This window comes from Schistocerca americana, chromosome 2, assembly GCF_021461395.2.
Source record: "Schistocerca americana isolate TAMUIC-IGC-003095 chromosome 2, iqSchAmer2.1, whole genome shotgun sequence".
Taxonomy (NCBI): domain Eukaryota; kingdom Metazoa; phylum Arthropoda; class Insecta; order Orthoptera; family Acrididae; genus Schistocerca; species Schistocerca americana.
The window spans coordinates 135073455-135101269 of NC_060120.1; the positions used below are offsets into that span (position 1 = coordinate 135073455).

The 27815-nt window shown below is 41.3% G+C and overlaps 1 protein-coding gene across 1 annotated transcript in view; it reads left to right on the top strand.

Moving 5' to 3' along the window:
- The window catches only part of LOC124593825 (monocarboxylate transporter 12-like), a 602114-nt gene that overhangs the window by 379155 nt on the left and 195144 nt on the right, over positions 1–27815 (top strand). The window lies entirely within an intron of this gene.

Consider the following 27815-nt stretch of genomic DNA (forward strand, 5'->3'; position numbering starts at 1 on the left):
CCCCGTATTGAAGTGAAACAAGGGTGAACAGCAGTTCAGGCAAAAAGAGAATAGAACATTTTGAAACGCAGACAATAAGAGAATAGAACCTTTTGAAACGCAGTGTTTTAGAGAAATACTGAAGTTTAGGTGGGTAGATTGAATGACGAGCGAGGAGTTACTAAATTAAATAGAAGAAAAAAGAAATTTATGATACACCTCGACTAAATGAAGGAATCTAGTGATTCGACAAGTCCTGGGGCTTCAAGGAAGTGTCCGTTTGGTAAAGTAAGAAAGTTGTGAGTGTTAAAAATTGTAGAGGAGGACCAAAGCTTGAATACAGTAAGCAGGTTCAAGTGAAGGTAGGTTCTGCGAGCTATGCAGATGAGAAGAGGATTGCAGAACCAGTCTTTGTGCTGAAGACAACAACGAAGATAAAAAATCAAAGTGGAACAAGAACATTTCAAAGAACAAAGAAAACTTCCAAAGTACGTAAAGCACTTTGATCCACATGCGATGAATCTACGTTGACCCTTGTGGCGAAATAAATAAAAAACATTTAAATTTATTGTTTTTTTAAATGAGGAAAAATTATGGATATGGAACTGTCACTTTAGAATTTTTGAAAGGCTTTTTTACGGATTGTATTGACCGGCTTGAATGCGGACAAATACAGTGCTGCGTGAAATATGCCTGTAATATAATTTACCATTCCGATTAATTACATTTTGAATTTTACGTCATTGTTGATTTAACCAGAGTTCTCACCTTAGACGCAGAATTAGTCCTTCTGCCACAATATTAATTCATCATCGATGTTCTTCTCTTTGTTGACCGTGTGTACCATCATGAGTCGGAATCGGTTCACTTCACGAAGACGGTGGAAACCAAGGAATACAATGCTACGTCGCTTTAAATAATTTTCGTAACACTTCGATACTTTTCACTATTTTTTATTCACAAAACAATAAGACTTGCTCTGCTCGTCGCACAAACCATAACAATAAGACTTGCTCTGCTCGTCGCACAAACCATAATTACTAACAAGATGGTTGCCTTTCCGCACACACCAAAAATTACGTCCGTGCTCCACATGGAAACAATCGAAAGTGTCTCTTAGCTCCTTCTTGGAGTATGAAACAAAAGAGAATCCAATGTGAACATTACAAAGATTATAATCTACATGCCGCTCAATTTAATCTTTGGCGCAGCCTTTAAGGTATTGTATGTCTCTGCGTCGGAATGTGTCATTACAACTGCCCCCCTACTGTATACTGTCACTAGAAAATTGTATTTGGTTGACAGGATACAGTAGTCGACGTTGCAATTGGTAGGTTTGGGGGTCTTTTATTTACAAACTTCATTTTTATTGTCTCATTTTCATGGCACTGTGAATTCTTTGGTATTACTGAGTGTGTGTCAGTTTTTTGGTATACTTATGCTAATATTTACAAACCTTAATCCTAATATACAAAGTTTTGGTTAATACTGAGAAAACGACATTATGTGGTAAAGTTTGTACAATAAAATATACAATGAATACAACGTCATTTACAAATGTTTCCTTCCTCATCAGAGGTGAAAATTAAGTCCTTGTATTGCTTTCTCTATTTATTCTGGGGCGACGAGCTTTGTTCGCTAGACCCAGTGTTGAATATGGGCGGGTGATACGCGCGCCTAATTGTTTGGTCGTCCGTTAGCGGGCGACGTTGATTGAATGCGCGCGCCAGTGCACTGAATATACACCGACGTGCGGGTACCGTCGAGACTTCCGAACCTCAGTACGCGTGTGCTTTTTGTAGTTCCTTCCAGTACTTAGCCTGGATACGATGAGGTACATTGGAATATGTGCCCCGAAGAACACACCACACTATGTGCGAGGCGGAGGACGATCCCGTCGATGCAACTCCAGGTAAGAAGCGTACCATGTCAAACTTGTTTGGCATTGTCCTTTCCTATTGTGACGCCATGGGTCGTTTGACGATACAAGCTTCAATTTTCGATGTCACTTGTTTAGGCTCGCTGACACTTACAACGTAGCACTGCCTTGCACAATTTTAATTTCTACACACACCACTTTAACCGCGAGCATTGCGATCGAAACTTTCTTTTTCACTACACTTTTTTCTTCGCATTAACCCCTGTTACCTATTGCACCGAGATTCATTCCCCTCAATACTTCTGGTCAATGTACATAAGTATTCACAAATTTGTAAGTCACGGGACTTGGCATGAAATACAAAATACATCACATACAATGGAATAACATATAACACACACAATACATTGTTTACATTAACTACAGGAAAAAACTATCGACTAAAATTGAAAAAAATTTTGACCACTCATAGTGGCTTCTTCGTCTTGGATTTTACTGACACACGCACCTTTTTCCATTAATCTGTTAGAAGGAACAAGTCCTTTGTTTTCCTTCTTGAACTCGAGTATAAGTTAAGGTTTACCTCCGTTACGTATTCTTCATACGCAACGACATGCATCAGCATGCAGAGAATACACCTGTAGCCGCTCCACTGAAGCTTGGGAAGGGAATTTTCTACCTTCTACTTAGGGTAGTGGCAACGACTACGTGTATGCTACGGTTTTTACGTATTAAATCTGAAAATGCACGAAATAATCATTTATATGCAGCATAACCTTAATATGTTCAGTGTTTTGGGCGTAAGCACATTCTGGTGTGCTTGTAAATCATTAACCCTAATAAAACTTCCTACATTAACATGGACATACAAACATAAAATTTTGAAGTTCAGGTTAAAATGGCTCTGAGCACTATGGGACTTAACATCTATGGTCATCAGTCCCCTAGAACTTAGAACTACTTAAACCTAACTAACCCAAGGACAGCACACAACACCCAGTCATCACGAGGCAGAGAAAATCCCTGACTCCGCCGGGAATCGAACCCGGGCGTGGGAAGCGAGAACGCTACCGCACGACCACTAGCTGCGGACTGAAGTTCAGGGTGTAACTACTATTACTATGTGCAGTGTTTCATAATAGCGGCACGCCCTTGTGTGCGTGTATCATCTTCAATTGTCCGCCCCAGTAGCTGAGTGGTCAGCGTGACGGATTGCCGTCCTCTGGGCCCGGGTTCGATTCCCGGCTGGGTCGGAGATTTTCTCCGCTGAGGGACTGGGTGTTGTGTTGTGTTCATCGTCATTTCATCCCCATCCGGCGTGCAGGTCGCCCAATGTGGCGCCGAATGTAATAAGACCTGCGATATGGCGGCCGGACCTGCCCCGCGAGGGGCCTCCCGGCCAATGACGCCAAACGCTCATCATCATCATCATCTTCAATTAAAGTGCGCTTATAGGCGTCTTGTGTTATCATGGGAGAAAAAATACAGAAATTTTAATGCATCGGTTGTCATGAAAATCTCTGTACACGAATAATCCGACTTTCATAGCTTCAGTGCAGCATAATATTCTGTATGACGTTTTTTTTATAGTTTATTTTATAGACGATTCCTTTGCTTACAGGTCGTCGATCACGCTACTAACCTGTTTCTCGTATAGCGGCGATATATTTTTTATTCTTTGTGACTGTAAATCGTTATATGTATGAAAGATATAATTTTGACATGATTTATCATTTCATATTTCAAGTGTGTGAAGTAATTCATACCTTCCTTCTGCATACATGAGTGTAGAATCGCTAATGTTGCACTGGGTATCAGGTTTTTCGTATTTTCTCGTAAACTCGTAGAGTCTTACGGTTTTAATTAAGTTATTTCTTGACGTTAGATATACATGTTTATACGAGGTTGTCTTAGAGTTTAATTTTCATTATACACTTCTATGTTGTTTAGGTTCCGAACATGTACAGAACTTCTTTTGCCTTTCACACATTCATACATACGTTTATACACACAAAAAATATCTACCACTATAATATACACTTTGCTGGTGGGGCCCTTTTTCGGTGCCCTGCACCATTCCCTCAATATTCCAAAATAATTCAGGGTGTGCTGAGCATCGTCCCCTCATACTAATAATACTTACAACTAAATATTTCTTCTTACATACATAACTGCCTTACGGTCCATTAATGCGCAATCATTCCATATTTTCCTCCTTTACACTTTAGCTTTCGTACATGTAACCTCGTGTATAGCTTATATATTCTACAAAGTTGTTTGCTGAGTGCTTTAGGTGTTTCCTAACGTTAATGTGTTTCTCTCTCTATAAATCCTAGGTACTTGTTTTGAGAGCGATTCAGTTCATTACTCACGCTGCATAGATCTGTTTATTACTTTTCCTATTTTAAAGCTTGTATCATTCTTTTCCTTAGTCACAAAAATTCACGCGTTTACCTTGTTGTCCATTATGAAAATCGCTAGCTACTGTGTAATGTAAATGTATCCGTTATCTCTTTGCTGCTTTTTCCCTATATGTAATTGTGTGTTGTTCTCGTGTACATTGCCTTTCTTCCGGTTATATATCTGCATTATTATTTTTTTTGTTCTATTTTCTTTCTCCTTCCGTACAAGCTAAGATTTTTACTCAGTATAATATAATATTACAATACCGTCCATGACCAGTATGTACTTGTATGTTCACTTTTATTATGTAGCACCAGCTTATAATTAAATTTTCTAAACCACTATTTACAAAACTTGTGTACCCTTTTCTTTCTTGTTTTTGAATGACTTTCGTCATTGTGTCTCATAGTAAGCATGGTCTCAAAACTTTTGAACATTCCGCGCATATGCGCTTATGTATCACGACTGTACTGTAGGAGCGGGGAAAACTCTGCATTGTTGGTGAACATTATTCTATTCGTGATAGCCACCATCGTGTAATAGAGTCACGTGACGCCTGGACTCGACCGCGCATGCGCCTTCGCGCTTTGTATACACTCAGTTGATCGGTGAGGGAAGGGGGGAAGATTTCTCCCCGGCTCGCTGCCTACAGCGCGGCCAATGCCCTCGTCTTGCTATGCCGCTATCGCGTGCTCGTCAGCTGAGCGTTGTATTGCAACTTTGACGCGTGGTTTGTTGCTCGTCTCAAGCGAACAAACTCTTGACCTTCGCGCTAATTTTGCATTGTTCCTCTCTCTTAAATAACTGAGTTAGACTAAAAAAGTACCGTATGGTTTATTTTATAGTGTTAAGACTCACAGTAACACATGTTTCATTAGGTGTGGTTGACTATGCGCTTTTAAGCTGGCGTATGCCCCCAGTTGGTTACTAGTCTCGATGTTTAATTGAAACTTCATTTATGCTTTCTAGTTTAATGCATGTTTTTCACTAACTGACAGTCTTTTTCAATGAACTTCTTAAACTACGAACACCGGACTTCGATTTTCGTGTTCGCCAGTTTTTTAGGTTAATGACAGCAATTTCACTATGTGATCCAAAGTTGTATAATTTCAATTTTGCTAAAATAGCATATAACCTTTAATGAAAAAATTCCTTCATATCCTTGTGGGGGTATAACCCTTTCACCTTGCCCGTTCGTGTGTTACCTAACAGATAACATCCTGGGTGAGGTTTGTCTATTATAATGAAAGGGCCATCATACAACAACTGCCACTTTTTGTTTAATGCCTTAATTTTAGAGGATTTTGGGTGGGTACGTAATAGTATTTCCTGTCCAATGTTAAATTCTGTAACCTTTCTTACCTTTTTGTTGAATTGTTTTTTCCTTATTTCTACTTGTTCTTCCATCTGTAGTAATGCTTCACGTACCTTTTCGTCTAGTGTTATTTCCTTTGTGGCTAATTTAGGTAAAGGTATAGCCCATTCGTCAAGTTCTGTGCCTTGAAACATTAACTCTGTAGGTGTAAAGCCTGTTGAAGTATGAATTAAATTATTTACAATATGCTCAAATGGGGCTATGTATTCCACCCACTTTGTCTGTTTGTTTGGTATATGAGTTCCTATAAAGCGATTAAATTCTTTAAAATTTCTCTCAATCGGGCTCGATTCTGGGTGAAATTTGGATACCAATATATGTTTTATGTTTTGAGATTCGAGAAATGTTTTCCATTTATTACTAGTGAAGTTTGTTGCATTATCACTTAATATAATTTTCGGATTTTTCCACTAGTGGTATGTAGTCTTCTATCATGCGTTTGATTATTGATCCCGACAGTACTGCTTTTATAGCATACATTTTTAAGTACTTTGTGAAGACATCTTAAAATGCGATCACATATCTAGCTCCTCCCCTAGCTCGTGGATATGGTCCTGCTGCGTCCACGGAAACTAGTTCTCTTGGTCTAGTTGGAATGATAGGGTGTAATACGTTCAAACAAGATCTATTAAGATGTTTAACCTTCTGACATATTGTACACTTTTTTATTATTTGTTCAATCCTGCGTCTGAGATTCTGGAAGTAACAATACGTTGATATTTTCGATGTACATTTTGATGCCCCATAGTGTCCCCATACTCTATGTGTGTGTCTTATCAAATTGTCTATGTATTCTTCCGGGATGCATACACAACAGCTGTTGGATTGTGGATTGCGCCTGTAGAAAAGAACATCGTTTGACAGTGTGTAATATTGTTTCAGTGTACTATTGTCATCTGCCTGCAGTTTTTGTATAACTTTTCACCATCTATTGCCTTCCTTTTGTAGATTGCTCATGTCTTTACATATCTTTCTGTAATATGGTTGAAATGTGCCATCATGCATCAGAAACACTCTAAAATCGGAAGTCTGTTCGATCAATTCATTGAACTCGCTCAAGCCTTGTGGCAAACGCGATAATGCGTCGGCAATTACATTCTGTTCACCCTTGATATAAACTACCTCGAAATCAAATTCCTGGAGGAATAAGCACCAACGTGCAATCCGTTTGTGCAACAATTTACATGTGAGTAAAAACGATAATGCTTGATGGTCACAAAACACTCGTGTATGCCTTCACCAGAGATAGTATTGGAACTTGCGGAAAGCCCACACTACAGCTAACGCTTCAAGTTCAGTTGCCGAATAGTTTCTTTCACATTCCGTTAACGTTCTACTGGTAAAACTAATTATGTTTACCTTCTGTTCTCCACTATCATTTACTAATTGGAACAGACAAGAGCCTAATCCCTGACATGATGCGTCCGTGCTCAAACAAAAGTTGTAGTTCATGTTAGGATGCTTCAAAATGGGTGCGCTTATGAGTGCCTGTTTGATTTTTACGAAATCTTCCTCACATTTTTCTGTCCACAGCCATGTGTGATTTTTCCTTAAAAGGTCGAGTAGGGAATCACTATTCAGTAACCGTTTGGGCACAAGTTTTCGAAAAAACGACGTGAGCCCCAGAAAAGCTTTCAACTGTTTACGTGTTTGTGGTGAGGGGAAATATTTTATGGCGTCAAGCTTTTTTGGATCTGGTAAAATTCTGCCTCGTGAAATAATGTGGCCTAAAAATTTTATTCGATCCCTTCCGAATTCGGACTTCTTAAAATTTGCTGTGACGTCATATTCTCGGAACTTTTGGAACACTTTGTGTACCAGTTCTACATGCTCTTGCCAGGTCTCCGTGGCTATCAAGAGATCGTCTACATACAACGTCACTTTGCTAATCAGTTCTGGACCCAATACTCTGTCTAAAGCCTCTATAAACACCCCAGCACTCACGTTGAGTCCAAATGGCAGTACTTGGAATTGATAGCTTCTGCCAGCATGAATGAACGCAGTATATTTTCTGCTATCACTATGTTGGGCTATTTGCCAATACGAAGCCTTCATGTCAACGGATGTTAAATACTTCACTCCATGACATTTAAGCGATTGCTCATCTATGTTCTCCGGCCTAGTGCGTATTGGTAGGATGATCTTATTAATTTCCCGCGCATCAAGTACTAATCTGACTGATCCGTCAGGTTTGCTAACAGCTAGGATGGGACTGCAGTACGGTGCATGCGAAGGTTCTATCACCTTCCACAGAACCATTCTATCTATTTCTTTGCGAACCGCTTCCTTCTTTTCCCACGGTATCGCACATGATTTATGGCAGTACGTTTTATGTGGGTAGACTTCCATTTTGTATTCATACTTTTTGATTATTGTCGGCTGTTTTCTAAAAATGTCTCGGTATTCATAAATAAGATCTGCTAGTTCATTTTGTTGAGTTTCTGAAAGACAAGTGCCGGCCGGTGTGGCCGTGCGGTTCTAGGCGCTTCAGGCTGGAGCCGCGTGACCGCTACGGTCGTAGGTTCGAATCCTGCCTCGGGCATGGGTGTGTGTGATGTCCTTAGGTTAGTTGGGTTTAAGTAGTTCTACGTTCTATGGGACTGATGACCACAGCTGTTAAGTCCCATAGTGCTCAGAGCCATTTGAACCATTTGAAAGACAAGTGGATTTTCCTACCTTATCGTGGGTGGCCTGTTCGTTAATTATTTCCGTGTCTAATTGTTCGGGGAAAGGAATATCTATCAATAAAACTTGTGGGTAAACTAATTATACTTCAGCTTGTTTCTGTAATTGGCCATTACGATCTATTGTTGACTTTACAAGATTGACCTTCACACTACGACTGCCCACTCGGAAATAGCAAAGTCCACTGCCTATGTCGATGTTTACTTTATGCTGCCGGAAAACTTCCATACCTAAAATACAATTGACGATTAACTTGTCAACGATTAAGAATGTATAGTTTATCGTGACATCGCTAATGGTAACAGGTATTTGCGTCTGCTACTTAATACTTTTTGACTTGTTACCCACAGCTGTCAAGATTTTACAATTTTCCGTTGGCAACACTGGTACTTTAAATGCTTTCGAAACTTCTTTAAATAAACTGTTAGAAATAATATTCCTAGATGCGCCTGTATCTAAAATTACGTTGGTAATTATAGTTCCTATCTTCACTGTTATTACAGCCTGCACGAAGTCACTTACCTTGTTCTGTGCTTTTATCTCTTCTTCACACAGTTCTTCTTCTACGGTAGCATCCTGATCATATCTTAAAAATAATTGTCTAAGATGTAATGTGTGCTTGTTTGTGCCCCCTGTTGTCAAATCGGTCGGCCGGTGGGGGCTCATTGCGACCGATTGTTGTTTACCGGGGGAGACAACGGCGTTGCTTCAGTACTGTCCGTTACCTCTACAAAGTTACTGAGTGGTTATTCTGTCGCCAATTAGTTTCCGGACCACTGCGTGCAACATTTTCTTGCGACCGGTCGTCGCTGTTTCTCCTTGGTAGGTCATTCCTATTACCGTAACTATTGTAATTTTCATTTCTGTGCCGCCTTTCATAACGCGGACCTGACGAATCATTCACGTGATTCCTATCATTTCCATACCGGCGTGGACCGTAATCTGTGCTGTATCTTCGGTCTTCACGTCTCTGTGGCGCCGAATTTGTCCGATTTCCGTAATTCCAGTTTCCATTATTTGGCCTTGTCGCATACGGATGCCAACTGTGATGGTTTTGTCCATTGCCATTAAAATGTTTCCCGTTACCGTTGTTTTGATTGGTTACGGAGTGTTCATTCCGATTACTTGTGCTCGGCTCTTCTTCATATATTAGATCAATTGAGTCAAGCACGGAAAGAAAGTATTCAAGGTCGTTCTCCGGTATGGTTACCAATTTTTCGCGTAAGTTCGCGGGTAGTCTGTTTTTCAGAATTTTGAGAACATCTACGTGCTGTATTGGATTGTTCCAATAGTGCGTTTTATTCAAATACCTTTCGAAATACTTTCTCAACCCGCCGTTTTTTAGGTTGAACGGTTGTGGGTTGAATACCTCACGTCGCAGTCTTTCTTGGACCCCAGCAGACCAATATTTCTCCAAGAAAGCCCGTTCAAATTGTTCGTAGGTGACGCACTGTTCAGCCATGTCTGTGGCCCACAAAAGTGCGTCGCCTTGTGCGAAGCCTACTACATATCTAATCTTCTGTGCCTCAGTCCAGTTTCTTGGTAAGACATTTTTAAATGCTCTTATGAATACGACTGGATGAGTTTTTCTGGATTCTGTGGAGAAAACTGGAAACTGTCTATGTTTCAACAGGCTCTCATCGACTAGAATCGTCGAGATGCAAGGTGACACGCCTACTGCCTGTTGCAGCACCGCGTTTGATAGCCATTGTTTGCCTGCGCCGGTGCGTGCACATACGCCGGACTGGGCGCGTGATGTTCTGCGTTATTGACATCGTAATCTGGCACGGGCGAATAAGTGTCGCGCTGCCTGTTGCTTGACGTAGGCAAGTCATTTGAAACATTCAGTCTACCAGCAATTTCCTTGCGTATTCTGTCCTCGGCTACTTTGATTTCATTACCTAATTTTTCAAAAAGTTTTGTTTCCCGGTCAGTTATTGATTCATTTACATTACCGTTCTCTAAAGTTTCATTTATTTTGATAATGTCAGCGTTGATACGTCGAGTCTCCTGTTTCAGAAGACCGAATTTTTCGTTAACTTTATTAACTTGGTCAGGTATTTCTTCACATGCGGACTGTGCTCTGGTTAAGCTTAGTTGAATAGCCTGTACGTTTTCATGTATTTCTTTTTGTACCGTTTGTGTTTGATTGTGTGTTTCTACGATTTCTGACAGTTCCTGTTCCTGTTTGTTTGTAAGATCTGACAATTTCTTTTCTAAATCATTTGCCAATACATTGTAAACATTATTGACTGTTTTGATGACTTTGTCTTCGATCTTTTGATCGATTTCATTGGTGAGTTTATTTAAGCGTTGATCGAAATGTCTGTGCATGTTTTCAAATTGCGTGTTTACACTTGAAAACTGCTGTTGGAACCCAATTTCCATGTTTGACAATTTTGTGTTTGTCATGTTGTGGCTGATTCGACAGTGTTGGTTGTGTTGTGCCTGATTTCTAGATTCGCCAGTTTTGTGTTCGTTGTGTTGTGGCTGATTTCTAGATTCGCCAGTTTTGTGTTCGCTGTGTTGTGACTGATCTTTAAATCAGATAATTGCTCGCTCACGTTTGACATCAGACTATATAATGCCTCAAGCGTAACTGACGAATCTTGTGTGTTTGTATTTATGCCATTATTTGTTGCCATTGCTTCTCTGCCACGGTCTGATTGAATCGAAACCGGGCTAGGTTCACTGTAATTATCAAAGTGTAATTGTGTGTTACCACAAACACTACCAGGATTTTAATGTGGAAAGGAAAAGGTTCTGCTTTAAGTGGAGCTAAGCTAAGGTGCAGCCACTGCATGCGTTTGCGCTTTCCTACCTTAATTCCTGCTGAGCTGCGTCACTCACGATTAAGTTAGTTTTGTAAATCCTTGTCCTTGTTCCTTCTGGTTATTGTGCCATCCGTTTATACAGTTAATATTGTTTCACCTTTTTCGTCATTTTCCATGTGCGTCATGTAACAGAGATACAATAATTAGTACAAGTACATTTGTAGTACAACAATCAAGTACTTACTCTTTGTTCCACCAGCACTGTCCTGTCACGGTCGCTAGTGTGGCAAAATAAATAAAAAACATTTAAATTTATTTATTTATTCATTTTTTTTTAAATGAGGAAAAATTATGGATATGGAACTGTCACTTTAGAATTTTTGAAAGGCTTTTTTACGGATTGTATTGACCGGCTTGAATGCGGACAAATACAGTGCTGCGTGAAATATGCCTGTAATATAATTTACCATTCCGATTAATTACATTTTGAATTCTACGTCATTGTTGATTTAATCAGAGTTCTCACCTTAGACGTAGAATTAGTCCTTCTGCCACAATATTGATTCATCAGTCGCCATCGATGTTCTTCTCTTTGTTGACCGTGTGTACCATCATGAGTCGGAATCGGTTCACTTCACGAAGACGGTGGAAACCAAGGAATACTATGCTACGTCGCTTTAAATAATTTTCGTAACACTTCGATACTTTTCACTATTTTTTATTCACAAAACAATAAGACTTGCTCTGCTCGTCGCACAAACCATAATTACTAACAAGATGGTTGCCTTTCCGCACACACCAAAAATTACGTCCGTGCTCCACATGGCAACAATCGAAAGTGTCTCTTAGCTCCTTCTTGGAGCATGAAACAAAAGAGAATCCAATGTGAACATTACAAAGATTATAATCTACATGCCTCTCAATTTAATCTTTGGCGCAGCCTTTAAGGTATTGTATGTCTCTGCGTCGGAATGTGTCATTACACCCTGCATAAGAATTCTGGCTACTGTATTAGGTACACAGGCTATGATGGGGACTGTTCTAACTTTAAAGGAGGAAAATCTGAGTCTGATTTTTGTTAATGAAAAGAAACCTAATCAATAGTTGTAGTAGTTCTCGACACAGTAATGCTTAAATTAATTTTTACTTGATAAGAAACACACAGCGATGTCAAGTTAGTTAATGTACTATGTTACACTTTCTCATAATATACGTGTGTTCAGTATTGTTATCTGATCACTGGGAAAAACCACAATTCTTAATTTTTCAGACAAAACTGTGATCGTTGGTGGAGAAAAATTATACCGTAAGTTACAATAATATAAAAATTAATTTTATTAATACGTGCAAAACAAAACAAACTAGTTGGAAAAATTAATTTTTTACCAAAAATACTTAACTGCTAACAAACTAGTTGGATAAATGAATTTATCAAAAATATTTAATTGTTAACATCTGAAGAAGAAAAATTTGTTAACATCGAGTATGGATTTAAATGTAAGGAAGTCGTTTCTGAAAGTATTTGTGTGGAGTGTAGCCATGTATGGAAGTGAAACGTGGACGATAAGTAGTTTAGACAAGCTTTCGAAATGTGGTGCTACAGAAGAATGCTGAGGATTAGATGGGTTGATCACATAACTAATGAGGAGGTATTGAATAGAATTGGGGAGAAGAGGAGCTTGTGGCACAACTTGACTAGAAGAAGGGATCGGTTGGTAGGACATGTTCTGAGACATGGAGGGATTACCAATTTAGTATTGGAGGGCATCGTGGAGGGTAAAAATCGTAGAGGGAGACGAAGAGAGGAATACACTAAGCAGATTCAGAAGGATGTAGTCTGCAGAAGGTACTGGGAGATGAAGAAGCTTGCACAGGATAGAGTAGCATGGAAAGCTGCATCAAACCAGTCTCAGGACTGAAGACCACAACAACAACAACATCGTCAAAATGTCCCTGTCTGTCCCACGCCATTAAACTTCTCACAGATGTCAGAGTGGCCTCTATGGCTAATTTTGCTGAAGATCTTATAATTGACAGCGAATCATAAATATAGGTCAAGACAGGTAAACCTGTGCTTCTACAGTTGCAGCGTATAACCATTCCATTTACCCAACCTCTCCTGCGCCTCTCTCTTCCTATCCATCTCCTCTTCTGTCCATTTCAATTTTTCCCCAGACATGCCCATCTGCACATGGAGCTCCTGCGAATGTAGTCGATAAAGCAGGCTGGTGCTACTTCCACAACTTGCTGCTCATACAGCATAACTTTTATTCCAAGGGCTTGGAAATCCTTTTTTATCATGACATATAGGCTACCAGACAAGTTAGGTCAATAAGTCAGGCCAAAACTGCAACAACACAACATACATGTTGTACTGTCCAGCCTAAATGTCAGGAGCTGGAAAACTGTTTCTTTCCCCTGATGTTTAAGCTGCCCTGTAAAACAGTTCGATAAGGCAGGTCGATAGCATTCCCACACAACACACCTGTCAAGCTGGGCTGCCTATATGGTAGGCATTTCAAGAACACACATGTCTATATCTCTTTAAATATTAGAGCTAGAATGCTATAAACTTACCTATTTTGGTCCTCTTGGGCAGGGAGTCTGTAATGGCTGCGATTGCTTAGATACATCTGGTTACTGGTAGATTGCTCAATTTACTTTCATTTTAGTTTAAGCATCATTACACATTTTCATGATCAAGTCGTCATGTTCAGGTCGATTAAGATTCGCTTCCATTGCTAATTTGTTAGTAATTTATATAAGCGTTTCTTTTTATTTTACAGACAGTGCTACGAAACATTACCTACCTAACATTGCATTATCTGTCGAATAGACAATACCTAATCGACCTGATGATGATGGAATGTCCTTCAAAACGTGGAGTATTGTTTGAATTGCAATGAAAGCGACTGAAGCAATGTACCTATAGTAATTTGTCCCAATACATAAACACTGTCAAACAGCTTAACAAAATAAATATGATTGGTTCTATTCAATTTTAATTCAACTCGAGCGCTCATTTCGCAAACTTGTGTATCAACTATTTCAGTTTACATTGATTCAACTCGACGACAACAGCACGAGTCTCCTAAACCGAACTGTGCTTGTGTAGCACACCATGTCATTCAGGATAATACGTTGCACCACAGGGAAACAGTGTTCTTGTGAGAAGATGCGATGGACAACTTCAGCTCGCTGCCGGAAGGTTAGAGCCGTCCACAGCATGGACGACGTCTCCAGACCCAGGCTCAGACGTAGAGGCTGCCGGCACATCCGTCGCCGCCCCCGGCGACAGGAAGAGGGGTGGCCGCCCCCTCTGGGGAGATTTGTCGATGGAAATTCCGGCCGCTCCGACAAAACAGAATCGTTCTCCCTCCCCCTGACAAATGGCCGGCTGCTCGTTCTTCAGCCCCCGACATGACAGATATATGGCCGCCGCTCCTCCGGGCAAGATTCGGCCCGCAGGCCCCAGCCACCGGACAATCCAATCGGAGACTGACTCCGCACCGCCGTCGTCGCTTTCGTAATTTATACATGGTCTGGAGACCACTTCACGAAATACCAGTTCCGCTGCTTCGATTTCACAGCACAATAGTCTCTGCCTCTTCTATCAGTTATTCATCATTTTGCATCCTGAAACGTCATCAAAATGTACCTCCATAAAGGATCACTCAGTAAGGCTAGCAGTAGAACGATTGAGTTAAGCACAATGCTCGGAAATGATAAGTACATTTACAGTGATGAGCCAAAGCATTTTTACCAATAGTTTCAAGGCGTAAAACTGTGGAGCAGCCACAAGCATCTTCAGAAATGTAGTAGCCAACAGCCACCCGTTTAGTACAATCTAAGACATAACAAACGAACGACCACAACGAATACGGAAATAGGTAGATGCAATGAACATGTAGAGGGAAACCAATGATTACAATTTCAACAAAATTGGATTGTTTACTCAACAGAAAGAGCACCACAAACTGAGTAAAAACACGATGGTGCATGACTGGGCTCTATGTAAACTGTTGCTAGGCTTGGTATTGATTGGTGGAGGGATCGGACGTTCTCCTGACGGATATCGTGCCAAATTCTATCCAATTGGCGCGTTTGATCGGCAAAATCCCGAGATGGTTGGAAGGCCAAACATCTGTAAGTAGGCTGTTTAGGTTTTTATGTTGGTAACGCCACGTAGCGTTCTGCATGAAAATCACTGACTGTGCTGTGCGCAGTCTGGTTGGTATTGTTGGAATATTTGCTGCCGGCCGGTGTGGACGTGAGGTTCTAGGCGCTACAGTCTGGAACCGCGTGACCGCTACGGTCTCAGGTTCGAATCCTGCCTCGGGCATGGATGTGTGTGATGTCCTTAGGTTAGTTAGGTTTAAGTAGTTCTACGTTCTAGGGGACTGATGACCACAGATGTTAAGTCCCATAGTGCACAGAGCCATTTGAACCATTTTTTTTTGAATATTTGCTATTGTTGTGTTGGGCAGTTGGATGTGAACAGCGCGTAGCGTTGCTCAGTTGGAGGTGAGCCGCCAGCAGTGGTGGATGTGGGGAGAGAGATGGCAGAATTTTGAGAGCGGGCGATCTGGACGTGTGTCCGCCTGAAAAAGGAAATTTGTGAGACTGGATGTCATGAACTGATATATATGCATATTATGAGTTTTGAACACTATTAAGGTAAATACATTGTTGGTTCTCTATCAAAATCTTTCATTTGCTAACTATACTTATCAGTAGTTCGTGCCTTCAGTAGTTAGAATCTTTCATTTAGCTGGTAGTATTGGCGCTCGCTGTATTGCAGTAGTTCAAGTAACTAAGATTTTTGTGAGGTAAGTGATTCATGAAAGGTATAGGTTATTGTTAGTCAGGGCCATTCTTTTGTAGGGATTATTGAAAGTCAGACTGCGTTGCGAGATACATTTATCTCTGTCCTCCCGTTCTTGTTTTCCAGTTGTGCGGGTAGCATATTTCCGAAACATATTGTACGATTTGTTTCGTAAAGTCTGTATATGAGGTAATACAGAATAGCAATGCAAATATCCATTTCATTTCATTACTGCTGTGCCGGTGTTCATTTTTCGGCATAAAAAAAATTACCATGGTAAGAAAGTTACAAAATCGTTCCTACTCCTCACGAGAACACAGCAGACGTGGATAAAAAGAACAACGACGCGCTGCCGTGTGCATCTGGTGTTGTGAAAGCTGTGAATGCGAGTGTTGCGTTAGAAATTGTGTTTTTACAACCAAGACCGCAGCGCCAAAACAGGCAGAATCCGCAGTATACACGATCGCCATGTCAACACAGCTACTACGACAAGGGGTCGCGCGTTGGAGCGGGATGTAGAACACGTGAAGTGCACTTGCTACAGTGTCGTAAACGTGGAGATGCTATACCGAGATTATAAAAAAAAAAAAAAAAAATCTGATTCTTATGGAATAGGCAGAACGTTAACGTGCTCTAACGTTACTCCAGTAAATAGGCATACATAGTCATTTTCTTTTCAGGTGTTGGTATTCGCTGCAACTGTTTCTCTCTGCCCTTAGCCCTCTTATTTAGAACGAAATCACAAATGACTCTTCCTATCAAGTCTTTTCAGCCTAGAATTCATTCTTTTTAAACTTTAATTTTCACTATTTCAGCCAACACATATGCATAAATTCTCTCAACTAATGCTACTACGGATAGACAATATTTTTACCATAACGTAATCATTGCTATTATTATTATTATTTCTTTCCTTCCTCAGACGTTATGTCTGGTCAGAAATGGAAAGTGACGCGGACCTTGATCAAGCGTGACTTCCTTTTAACTGTACGGTATATGTTATATTGCATTTAGGAACTTTCGGGTAATTGAACATGTATCAATAATTACGGATTTCTGTAGTTGTATATATAAGTTTGGATGGAGCTGTATTGCATTGATGTACTGGTGGATATTGTGTGGTATGACTCCTGTAGTTGATAGTATTATTATTATTATTATTATCATTATTATTATTGTACTGAGACGCAGCTTTGTGAGAAGCAACGATATGTTATCACCATAAACTAAAGGCTACGCCTTGTCTACTTAGCCACGTCCCTCTCCATTGTCATCCTCTTCAATTCTTCATACGATTTCATCCCCATATCTTCTTTGATGTTATTAAAATACGTTGCTCTTGGCCAGCCTCTTGGTTTTTCCCCTAAAACGTTTTCTTCCAGTACATTCTTTAGGAACTGGTTGTGTCTCATTATGTGCCCATACATTTTTGATTTTTTTCTTCCTATGTAACAGCGTTCTGTTCTCATTCACTTCTCTTAAGACCTGTTCATTACTTTTTCTATCTACCCAGCTTGTTTTCGTCATTCTTCTCCATATCCCCATTTCCATTGCTTCCAGTCTCTTTTTCTCTGCCTTTCCCAGAGTCCACGCTTCACATCCGTATGTTAAGGCATCAGTATGTTATTTATTTCCTGTATTGCTCAGTAGAATGTCATTGTTTAAAAAATACCACAATAGTGCAAAGAAATTCCAAAGAAAAGGAAGGAAAGAATATTGGGTTTAGCTTCCCGTCGACATCTACGGCATTACCAACGGAGCATAAGCTCGGATTGTGTTGAGAATGGGAAGGAAATTAACCGTGTCCTTTCGAAGGAACTATCCCGCCATTTTCCTGGAGTGATTTAGGAAAATCACGGGCAAATTCCCTAGCGCGAGTCCAGTTTGCTAACCACTGCGCCACCTCTCTTGGTCAGAGAAATTTGAGGCGAACACTTGTGGTACTCCAAGCAGCGAATCTTCTTCAAATATCCCTAAAAAACCTAATTAATCTACAGCCCACGGCCGTCGCGCTAGATTTTTAATATTCTTTCATTCTCTGCGCGCAAACTGTTATCCTTAGAGAAAAAATGAATACTACTTTTCTAGTAGGAAATTCAGTGTACTTTAATTTTTTACTGAAAAACGTTTCCGCTATAGATAGTGGTTTTCGAGATATTCAAGGAAAACTTACAAAAGTGACATTAAAAGTGTCCTGTCTGGAAAGCCATTCGGACTAGAGCCCAAGTCCATATGACGTTTTTTGTTCAGAATCGCCAATATTATCACCCTTCAAATCATCTACCTTTCCTGTTGACTCAACCTGTAGAAACGGAGACTGTAGGTCTAAATGAACAATGAAAAAAGTAACAAATAAGTAGGCCCCGACATCGCTGAAGATAAATATGTGGTTAGCTCTGAATAGGACGGGTTGAATTACGCTTGCCACCATTTCTAGATAGTGCTTTGCCACTAGAGGAAGAATGTTTTCACAGATACAAAAAGAAAGTTTGATTCATTCAGAAATTCTCAAGCTGTTAGCAAACGTAAAGACCTAAACTATTTCTCGCAGGTCGACAGTAAGGCTTCACAATTTTTATGAAAAGGTGAAAAGAAGGAAAAAACCTACCATGGTTTAAGAATGAAATTTGGAAAATGCTAAGGAAGCAAAGGATGTTGAGCATTCGGTACAAAAGAGGACGCGCAAATGACGTCAGGCAAGGGTTAGTTGAGATTTGTGCGTCTGTGAAAATATCTATGCGTGAAGCACGCAACAGCTAGAGCAGTTATACCTTAGGAAAAGATCTGTCCGAGAACCAGCGTAAATTCTGGTCCTATATAAAATCGGTGACCAGTCTGGTGTGGCACGAGAAGAAAGCAAAACGAAAGTCGAAGTTTTATATTTCGTATTTAAGAAATCACTCTTACAGGAGAGTCATAAAAACATACCGACGTTTGATCATCGCACACAGTCCGCACGGACGACGAAGTAATAAGCATCCCTGGCGTAGAGAAACAACTGAAAAAGTTGAAAACAATTAAGTCTCCAGGTCCAGACGGAATTATAACTCGGTTTTACCAGTCTGAGTACTCTACTGAAGTGGCCCCGCACTCAGCTTACATTTACCGCGAATCTTTCGCCGCGCGCAATATCCCAAGCCACTGGAAATGGCGCAGGTGACTTCTGTATGCAAGAATGGTAAAAAAAAACACGAAAAATACAGTGCAATATATTACAGTGCGATGTTTTTAACACCAGTTAGCTGCAGGATTCTTGAAAGTATTCTCAGTTCGAACATAATAAATTTCCTAGAGACCGAAAAGCTTGCGCCGGTGAAGCAGCGTGGTCTTGGGCGCATTGTCACAGTTCGCGTGGCTCCCCTCGTCGGAGGTTTGAGTCCTCTCTCGGGCATGGCTGTGTGTGTCGCCCTTAGGGTAAGTTAGTTTAAGTTAGATTAAGTAGTGAGTACGCTAAGGGACCGATGACCTCAGCAGTTTGGTCACATAGAACCTTACCACAAATTTCCAAAAGCAACAGGCTGATTCCGTATCTCTAGATTTCCGGAAAGCATTTTACATGGTGTCCCACTCAGGCTGTTAACATGTTAACAAAGGTACGAGCGCAAGGTGTAAGTTCCCAGATACGCGGTTGGCTCAAAGAGTTCTTAAGTAACAGAACCCAGTATGTTGTCTCGACAGCGAGTGTTCATCAGAGACAAAGATGTCGTCAGGAGTGCCGCAGGGAATTGTGATAGAACCGCTATTATTCTCTGTATACACTAACGGATTTGCGGGCAGTATGGGCCCAAATTTGCGGTTGTTTGCTGATGATGCTGCAGTCTACGGTAATGTGTCGAAGTTGAGTGATTATAGAAGGATACAAGATGACTTAATCTAAATTTCTAGCTGGTGTGATGAATATTAGCTAGCTCTGAAAGTAGAAGAATGTAATTTAATGCTGATGAGTAGGAAAAAAATCGTAATGAAACTTCCTGGCAGATTAAAACTGTATGCCGGACCGAGACTCGAACTCGTGACCTTTGCCTATCGCGGGCAAGTGCTCTACTATCTGAGCTACCCAAGCACGACTCACGCCCTGTCCTCACAGCTTTACTTCTGCCAGTATCCGGTCTCTGTGAGTCGTGCTTGGGTAGCTCAGGTGGTAAAGCACTTGCCCGCGAAAGGCAAATGTCCCGAGTTCGAGACTCGGTCCGGCACACAGCTTTAATCTGCCAGTAAGTTTCATATCAGCGCACACTCTGCCGCAGAGTGAAAATCTTATTCCGGAAAAACCGTAATGTTCGGATACAGCATTAGTAGTGTCTTGCGCGACACAGTCACGACGTCTAGATATCTGGGCGTAACGCTCCAAAGCGATGTGAAATGGACTGAGCGTTTGAGGACTGTAGTAGGGAAGGGGAATGGTCGACTTCGGTTTATTTGGAGAATTCTAGGAAAGTGTGGTTTAACCGCGAAAGAGATCGCGTATAGGACGCTAGTGCGACCTATTCTTGAGCACTGCTCGAGTGATTGGAATGCCTACGTGGTCGGTTTAAAGGAAAGGCGGGCTGCTGGAATTGTTACTGGTAGTTTAGAACAACAAACAAATATTACTGAGATGCTTCGGGAACTCAAACGGGACTCCTCGGAACGAAGGCGGTATTCTTTTCGAGGAACACTATTTAGAAAATTTAGAATTTGCGTTTGAAGCTGACTGCAGAATGATTCTACACCCTCCAACAGACATTGCGCGTAAGGACCACTAAAATTAGGGCTCTTGGAGAGGTATATAGACAGTCGTTTCTTTCTCGCACTGTTTATAAGTGGAAGAGGAAAGAAAATGACTAGCAGTGGTACAGCGTACCCTCCGCAACGCACCGTGAGGTAGCTTGCAGAGTACGTATGTAGATGGAGATGTAGGTATAATGTCATGAGGCATACAGCCATCTGCGTGGACAGACAGAAGTGTTGGCGTCTGGGAGAATGAAGAAAGCTACCACCAGGTTGTTGTCGACTTGCTATGTAATCAAATTCAGCTGTAGTTAAGGTAGACGTCGAAAAGGCACAGTGATAGTACATACGAGACTGGGAACCACCACAGAGCCAACACAGAGTAGATGGGCTTTTTCACTTATAGGCGCAGTGAAAGGAGCAGTTTTGTTACACCAGCGCCAACTGAAAGTGCATGTTGGAAACGCCCAACAACTCTTTCTGTAATCGCGACGATATTCAGAAAGTTGGGGCGCCGCTGGCGGTAGCTGCTGGTTCACTGAACTCTCCCGCAACGTCTTCGTGCGCTATGGTCTGGCGGCCGATAAAAAGAGACGATCGCAGTGGGTCACGAGCACCGCACGCCCCTCCCCCACCTACCGTATTATAATGTCCGCCTGCCGCGCGAGCCCCCAATTTGCTGTGCCCTTTCGTGAGTCCTTGGCTGAGAAAGGTCGTTTTGGGTGGAAAAGTCGAGCTCATGGCGCGCGGAGAACGGCAGTAACAAAAGTCCCAGCCGCAGCCGATTGCCATTCAGAGCTCGGCGCCACGGCGCATTCTCTAATCACGCTTTCGTTGTTTCGACTTTGAATTTGCCTAGCAGCTGATGACAACACTGTAATGTCGTTAGGTAATATGCGTAGTGTTATCGTCTCGCCGTACTCGCTGTTTCAATTGGATTACATTAGACGATTAAAACGAATTCGGAACATGCTAAAGCTAGGAATATAAGTTACCCAGAAGAAAAGGCCTGCAAGTCGTTGAGAAAATGCGCATTTTAACTCTCTTTCTTTTTCTCCCTATAAAAGCAAAGAAAGAATGATGGAAAGAAATAAGATTCAAATGGACAGAGTCAAGCTTGAGGCGGATATAATTACTAGAGGAACCATCCTATGATACATATGTCATAATGCAAGGACGTTGCCGAAAACTGCCTGGTATATGAACAAAATTGTAGAAGAAACAAAAATTCCATTGCATCGAAATGAAATAATGTAAGAAGATAATGCCACTTAAGAGGAAACGGAACAATCTAAACGCGTCTCGAGAGGGGAACTGTTAACCACAACAGCTGTAATTTTCTGCGGAGGTTAAAATGAACAAATGAGACGGTAGATGTTGAAAATGTGGGTTTATAATATTTTGATCATGCGGCAGATTCGACTACAGTTCATCATCAGGCGACAGTTCAGAGAGTACTGCACGCCATCTCACCCCCGCCCCCTTCCACAGTGTCTAGCACCCTCAGCCCCCTCGCCACTTTGGCTTCGTAAAAATCGTACAAGATACTGACAGCGTATAGAGGGGAAAGTGCCCTTGACTGAAGTTTATGAGATTCTGAATGACAATGATCATGTGATTATGTAATAGCAACTGTCTCACTACAGATTTATTAAAAATGGTTCTGACAGCGTCATCTCTACATCTACATGGATACCCTGCAAATCACATTTAAGTGCCTGGCAGAGGGTTCATCGAACCACCTTCACAATTCTCTATTATTCCAATCTCGTATAGCACGCGGAAATAATGAACACCTATACCTTTCCGTACGAGCTCTGATTTCCCTTATTTTATCTTGGTGATCGTTCCTCCCCATGTAGGTCGGTGTCAACAAAATATTTTCGCATTCGGAGGAGAAGGTTGGTGATTGGAATTTCGTGAGAAGATTCCGTCGCAACGATAAGCGCCTTTCTTTCAATGATTTCCAGCCCAAATCCTGTATCATTTCTGTGACACTCTCTCCCATATTTCGCGATAATACAAAACGTGCTGTCTTTCTCTGAACTTTTTCGATCTACTCCGTCAGTCCTATCTGGTAAGGATCCCACACCGCGCAGCAGTATTCTAAAAGAGGATGGACAAGCGTAGCGCAGGCAGTCTCCTTAGCAGATCTGTTACATTTTCTAAGTGTCCTGCCAATAAAACGCAGTCTTTGGTTAGCCTTCCCCACAACATTTTCTATGTGTTCCTTCCAATTTAAGTTGTTCGTTATTGTAATACCTAGGTATTTAGTTGAATTTACGGCTTTTAGATTAGACTGATTTATCGTGTGAAATATCTTGTTATTAGATTGTTGCCAACGCAATATTGTTCTTTAAGATTGTTTATATAGCTTTCAGCTACCATCCTTTTCAATCGCACTTAGTACAATTGAAGAGGGCCTCTTCAAATTAGTTAATCATGTCCCTCAGATGCGGACCTCCTACAAATATTGTGCATCAGCTTACAGTTTAAGGCGGCTGCTGCAATGAATGACAACATGCGTGAAATTGCACCAATTCCTGTCTACGTATACATCTACATTTACGTGATTACTCTGCTATTCATAAGAATAAAATTCCAGCTTATAAAGAATGAGAAATACTCTAAAACGAAGTGAAATCGCACCTGAAAATACGAAATTTGGTAGGTGTAATTTTATGGACAAAGTTATTCACTCCAAAAGCTTCTAAGCAAATTCACTAAAACGTAAATTAAACTGTAGCCTACTCAGGTAAATAAAAATGTCCTGTAACAAAAGTCAAAGAATAAGAGGGACTATTCGCCTGTGAGGCACAACAGCGCGAATTCAAGAACTTCCGTCTGTGAATAGGGTGACTATTTGCTGTTACCTGGAACAACCATCTGTGAGGCACATGACATTCGCTGTTCTACGACTAAATAATAAATGAATCTGTCGTAGCCGCCTAGAACGGTAGAGCGATTTTCAGTGCCTCTAGCGGAACGTACGTAAAACTTAGCCACCTGTCAGACAGATGATCCGTTCTAAGTGTTAAGCACTGCTTTTCTGCAAGAAGAAACTCTCGGCTACGAAAAGTGCCTGTTACACGTTAATTAACCGTCACAGTAAAATGTCAACTACCAGTATTTAGTTATTTTGATTAGTAACGAAATAGCGGCATCTTTTAATCCTAAGACCCATATACACTGAAGCGCCAAAGAAACTGGTATAGGCATGGTTATTCAAATACAAAGATAACCAGGCAGAATACGGCGCTGCGGTCGGCAACGCCTATATAACACAAGTGTTTGGCGCAGTTGTTAGATCGGTTACTGATGCTACAATGGCAGGTTATCAAGATTTAAGTGTGTTTGAAGGTGGTGTTATAGTCGGCGCACGAGCGATGGGACACATCATCTCCGAGACAGAGTTGAAATGGGGATTTTTCCGTATGTCCATTTCACGAGCGTACCGTGAATATCAGGAATCCGGCAAAACATCAAGTCGCCGACATTGTTGCGGCTGGAAAAAGATCCTGCAAGAACGGGACCAACGACGACTGAAGAGAATCGTTTAGCGTGACAGAAGTGCAACCCTTAGGCAAATAGCTGCAGATTTCCATGCTGACCAACAATAAGTGTCACTGTGCGAACCATTCAAGGAAACATAATCGATATGGGCTTTCGGAGCCGAAGGCCCACTAGTGTATTCTTGATGACTGCACAACACAAAGCCTTAGGCCCGTCAACACCGACATTGGACTTTTGATGAATGGAAACATGTTGCCTGGTTGGACGAGTCTTATTTGAAATTGTATCGAGAGGATGGACGTGTACGGGAATGGAGACAACCTTATGAATCCATGAACCCTGCTTGTCAGCAGGGCACTGTTCGAGCTGGTGGAGGCTCTGTAATGGTGTGGGGCGTGTGCAGTTACAGTGATATGGGATCCATGATACTTCTAGATACGACTCTGACAGGTGACACTTTCGTAAACATTCTGTCTGATCACCTGCATCCACTCATGTCCATTGTGCATTCCGACATACTTGGGCAGTTCCATTAGGACTACGCGACAACCCACACGTCCAGTGGCCACAGGAACACTTTCAAACCGTCCCGTCGAATAAATTAAACGAATAATGATTGAACTTAATGCGTTTAGACGAAAACCTTGCCGTTTAGAATACAATAATTTAACTTGCTTTCCGTCTAATGAAAGAAAGAAAGATAATTGAACTTTTTGTGTCATACAGCTTTCCTGTTTGAACCTGCTTTTGACAACGTGTCTGATCTGATAGTCTGTAGCGTACACAATGTTGTACGCCTTCTGCCTTTATTGCTAACAATATTAATGTGACTGATCAAAATAAGATTATTTCGACGTGAAAACATCAGATTACGCCGTGACCCTTAGTACTGGTTGTGTATGCAGTGAACCTGAAAACATACATACATATTTTCCTTTTATTTGACTGGGTCGCCTCTGGATAACATCTGACTACATGACTGAATTTACTCACTCTGATCTGTTGTTGATAATTATTTGGGTTGGCATTTATGTGTTAGGATTGCAAGTATGTGAGCTAAAACTGTACTTATTATTCATTTTCTTTTTTTAATTGAAGTTACTGGTGCGAAATTCAATTTCATTATTAACATAATTGAGAAAACTCAACAAAAGTTAAATCTTGTGGTTACTGGGTTCAATGAAAAATAATACGATATTGACTGAGAGTAACTGATCTATTCTGAAAATGATTGAATATAAATTTTTAACTCTTTATAATGATTCAATTTATTAAACTTTAGTTTGGGGATCGTTTACATAAAACAGATTAAAAACGTAACAACGAACTTCCAATATGCAGTTAGCGCTTAAATACCTTTGATGACCCCATGACGTCGATTTTAATAAGTCATGAATGATTAACAATTACGTAATTATACTATTCTTCAAGTAATATATAGCTGGTGGCGAACAGTCACACCGCTCTGTCTCTACACACACCTTCACTGCGCAAACGTTGACTCAAGAGTGTTCTATCGACAATGCTGCGCGCTTCTCGCCACGCTCCTCATGTATCAATGCGCGGGCTCTCCCGCCAACAAAGAGTTTGGTGCTGATTCTTCACTATCACCATCGATACGCAAAGAACTTAAATAAATTTTACAAAACATTTTTCTTAAACCGTGGCTCTGAGCACTATGGGACTTAACATCTATGGTCATCAGTCCCCTAGAACTTAGAACTACTTAAACCTAACTAACCTAAGGACAGCACACAACACCCAGCCATCACGAGGCAGAGAAAATCCCTGACCCCGCCGGGAATCGAGCCCGGGAACCCGGGCGTGGGAAGCGAGAACGCTACCGCACGACCACGAGATGCGGGCACATTTTTCTTAATATTTTTCTCACACACTATAGTTGTTATTTACATATTTCTTAGCTTATAAATGCCGGCCGTTGTGGCCGAGTGGTTCTAGGCGCCTTAGCCCGGAACCGCGCTGCTGCTACGGTCGCAGGTTCGAATCCTGCCTCGGACATGGATGTGTGTGCTGTCCTTAGGTTAGTTATGTTTAAGTAGCTCTACGTCTAGGGGACTGATAACCTCAGATATTAAGTCGCATAGTACTGAGAGCCATTTGAATCATTAGCTTATAAATATTTTCCATCAGTTTATTACTTTGATTTAATTATGTTTTGGTCTGGTTGATTTTCTATTGACATATGTCAACTTTCCTGAGTTAAAACACTTGCTGGCCACCGAACTCCCCCGGTATGAACGTTATTGAGCGTATCTGGGATGCCTTGCAACATGATGTTCACAAGAGGTCTCCAACCCCTCGTTCTCTTACGGCTTTCTGGACAGCTCTGAGAGATTTATGGTGGCAGTTCCCTCCAGCACTACTTCAGACATCACGTGAGTCCATGCCACGTCGTGTTGCGCCACCTCTAAATGGCTCTGAGCACTATGGGACTTAACTGCTGAGGTCATCAGTCCCCTAGAACCTAGAACTACTTAAACCTATCTAACCTAATGGCATCACACACATCCATGCCCGAGGCAGGATTCGAACCTGCGACCGTAGCGGTCGCGCGGTTCCAGACTGTAGCACCTGTAGCGCCTAGAACCGCTCGGCCACCACGGCCGGCTGCGCCACCTCTGCGTGCTCGCGGGGGTCCTACGAGTGTACCAGTTTCTTTGGTTGTTCACTGTATAAAGCTATACTATACACGCATCTGTAACGATCACTTATAATTTGCAAATGCTCACATGACACATCTCTCACGTATCCGCCATGAAAGGGCAGATGTGTGCGGAAGGAGAAAATCATTCCCTACAGGTGACTGATCCCTCACCGTGAGATATTCCAGCCGAGAATGCCATATACTTATACCGGGTGATCAAAACGTCAGCAAAAATTTGAAAACTGAATAAATCACGGAATAATGTAGATAGAGAGGTACAAATTGCTCGGAATGCCACGTAGTTTTATTAGAACCAAAAAAATAAAAAAGTTCAAAAAATGTCCGACGGATGGCGCTTCATCTGATCAGAATAGCAATAATTAGCATAACAAAGTAAGACAAAGCAAAGATGATGTTCTTTACAGGAAATGCTCAATATGTCCACCGTCATTGCTCAACAATAGCTGAATTCGAGGAATAATGTTGTGTACAGCACTTAAAGCATGTGCGGAGTTATGGTGAGGCATTGGCGTCGGTTGTTGTCTTTTAGCATCCCTAGAGATGTCGGTCGATCACGAAACACTTGCGACTTCAGGTAACCCGAAAGCCAATAATCGCACGGACTGAGGTCTGGGGACCTGGTATGCCAAGCATGACGAAAGTGGCGGCTGAGCACACGATCATCACAAAACGACGTGCATCTGTCGGACATTTTGTGAACTTTGACTTTCTTTGTTCTAATAAATCCTCATGTCGTTCCCAGCATGTGTGTCAAATTTTACCTCTCTATCTACATTATTCCGTGGTTTATTAAGTTTTCAAATTTATACTGACTTTTTGATCACCCGATATGTACGTATCACAAGCAACACCAATAATCAGTACAACAGGAGAGCGTAATTGATGGGCAAAGGAGACCTTTCACGCAGTAGTGGTAGTCATGATGATGTCGCTGATGATATGCGTCTTCAATGAAGAAATGTCTGGTTTCGGTTAAAGACTCTGCA